Below are 3222 nucleotides of genomic sequence, written 5' to 3' on the forward strand. Positions count from 1 at the left end.
CTGCTCCAAACTAAAGAGTCCATTATGCAGAAGCCAGTGGAGAACTTCAATATTGTTTTAGAGTAATTTCCTGAATCAAACAACACACATTTATATTCTTGCTCTAGATGCTGACAAGACTAGCCCATAATCCAACATTTAATATAGTAGGTTCTATTATAGTCATGTAAGATTAGAGTACTGCTATAACACATCAAACATGGTGGGAAAATGTTATTCTCTTACGTTTCTTTCTCTTCCATGTGTTAATAGTTTTTGTCAGCCACGTACCAAGAAAAACGAACCACTGTGATCCCAGTCTGAAGATAACATAATTACAGGGATAAATACAATTCCTAAATGATCAATGCCCTTGGTTCCTAATTGCCTGCAAAAATAAGAAAACACTACCAGGACAAGTGCTCTTCCTTTGTTTATTTTTACAGTGAACAGGTTTAATTGCCTCATCAACTGTGTCAGCTACTAAGGTGAATATTCCTGTCAAGGACTTGAGATACAAAGTCCTATAAAGATCACATTTTTACTCTGAATTGTGGCCTGATCATAGCAACTTCATGAGAAATTTTTTTGTGCAAATTGGCTCCTGCCAAACAGATTCACTTTCATCAAATCACAACTCACTGATGTTTCTGGCATATAGCTTTTATGCACACCAGCATTCTCATATGAAATAAAAAGGAAACCATATGTTTTGATTCACCTTCAGTTCTCTCTGCCATCTGATGTTGTATTCTAGTGATAAAAGGCTTTTTAATGCTGAAATCTATTTGCAAAAATGGGTCAAAAGTAAAATACTAAAACCCAGCTTAAGACTAAAGATCTGTATTAATACGAACAGTACAGTTCTATAGGAATTAACATATTCTGCTTTATTCCTTAACATGGGTTTCCATAAAAATACTTCAGGCTCTAAAAATTCATTTGCTTTCTTATTCTACAAGCTTGAACAGAGATCAAATGAAAGAAACATCTTGGGGATGTCAGGAACCTATTTTAAATGCTGCTTTACCAATAGATTAAGGGCAACTACTTTTTAGGGAGCCTAGAAAAAGATCTATTTTTTTTTTCAATTAATAAAATACTAGCTTTTCAATATGTTAACTACTATTTTGCAAATAATAGGTGAGCCTGACCTCTAATTTCACTACTTTTTTCTTTTTTCTCTAACAGAAAGCTGAAAAATAAAGTGATAGACTTTATCATAGACTTGTCATGGATTAGTGACATATACACCTTTCCAAAGTAGCACATAAAATGATTCTATATTCTTAAATTGTAACTCCACAGAAATCAGCAGCAAATCTATATACTGTACTTAGAAAGAAAACAAGTCAGTCTGACTTTCCTGAGTTATATATAAATTTCTGTAAGGGACTTACAGTTAAACCTCTGGCTACTCTCTATGTTTAAGAAAATAAAATAGCACTAGGATTGTTTTATGTTTCTGACATTACACCAATAAAATAGAAAATTAGTTTTTTAGTGTCTGCCCAGGTATCTTGATGGTTTTTCCCCTATGCCATTCAATGCTGCACTTTATAGTCTCAGAATCTGGAAGGACTTTGCTTTTCAGAAATATTATCCATCTTAAACATTGTTGTACAGGTTTAGTTGGTTTTTGGGGGTTGTGTGTTTTCATTTGTTTTTTCAAATGAAATTATACAGTGAGCAGAACCATGTATAATTGCTATGTATAATTCCAGGCTCTAAGAGCACTGTTTCTCACTGTTTCTCTACAGACTCTGCGACAAAATTTCCAATCCACTGTACAATTAAACATTTTACAAAAAGAAGAGGTGGACTGAAGAATGTACTCCATGCTGCAGTTTGAGCAGCTCAGTCATTTTGATACTTTGCTTTACAGTGGCAGCTGTACTTCAGAATAGACAATAGACTGGAACATCTTATGCAGCTCAACAGTCGTACCTCTTCAGCTCAGGTTCGTCTGAACTCGCAGCTTGCTTCAGGGGGAATTCAGAGACCAGAGCCGCCTTCCATTCCCCCAACAGAAATATGACAGAGGCCCACAGCTGTTTGTGTAGAATGCAACAGTTCCTCCTCATGATTTTACATATACTTGTAGAGCACAACAAGCTTGTACAAACAGCAAACAAGCTTCTTTGCTTTAAACAATGATTGTTTATACCAGTTAAGCTTTTTAAGGGGAACATTCTAGTATAAACAAGTGACCTATGCAGATACCATTGAAACCATTAATTTCTGTTCAAAGTTACCCAAGAAGCAGGTCTGCAGAATAGAAGCAAAGCTGGTGTTAACTTGCCAGTTTTATTCAAGGCACATTTAAAAAAAAAAAAAAAAATCACATTTACCTATTTGTAAGTTCAGTAGATGGTAATCATAGTCTGAAGCCTCCAACAGACTAACTCACGGAAAGAGATGATTGTAAACACTAACTGTGTCCAAGTTATTTCTTTAGGTGGATCTGATTCATGTTCTGAGTGTGGTAGCAAAAAATTTGCTTTCAAATTTTCAAGAGAAATGACAGCAGAAAACAAAAGCACAAGGAAAGACTTATTACAAATAAATGAAGACAGGTTCATCTGATTGACATTGGTCTGATTTTTCATCTGCTGCTGTTTAGATGAAGGAATACTCTACCCTTCTGTTCCTCCTTGTAAGGATGACTCAAAGTATTTAAGTTTTTTTGTGGAAAGGCAACCTTTTTCTTCACAAAGGTCAAGACACTTCATTAAGATAACTTTAATAAAAATTAGTTGATTAGGACAAAGAAAGAATATTGTTAATTCCTTTCTAGGGATAACTACACACTAATAAATGAGAATTAAGACAAAACCCTGATCTGTTATCCACTAATTAGTCAAGCTCTAGTACCCCACACACTGCAACTCTAGGGCAGTAACTTGCTTTGTTCAACATCACATTTTCTCACCATTACTTTTGAATAGGAAATCAAATGCTTCCTTAACACATGAAGAAGTGTCTTCTTGACATATCCAGGCTTACACTCTGCACAAAAAGGGCTCACAATTTTAACAGCTTTAATGCCAAAACTATTCTTATCCTATTGAACACACAGAATGTCTTTGGTGTTCCTCACACTCCCTGGGGAGTTTGCAGGAATTCAGTTATAACTAATAAGGAATTTATTTCTATTAAGTACAACAACTTTTATTCTCCCCAAAAGCAAAAGCACTGTACCTAATAAATGTAAAGTTATACAAGGAAAGATAGTGAGGACTT

This window comes from Phaethon lepturus, unplaced genomic scaffold (assembly GCF_000687285.1).
Source record: "Phaethon lepturus isolate BGI_N335 unplaced genomic scaffold, ASM68728v1 scaffold27144, whole genome shotgun sequence".
Classification (NCBI taxonomy): domain Eukaryota; kingdom Metazoa; phylum Chordata; class Aves; order Phaethontiformes; family Phaethontidae; genus Phaethon; species Phaethon lepturus.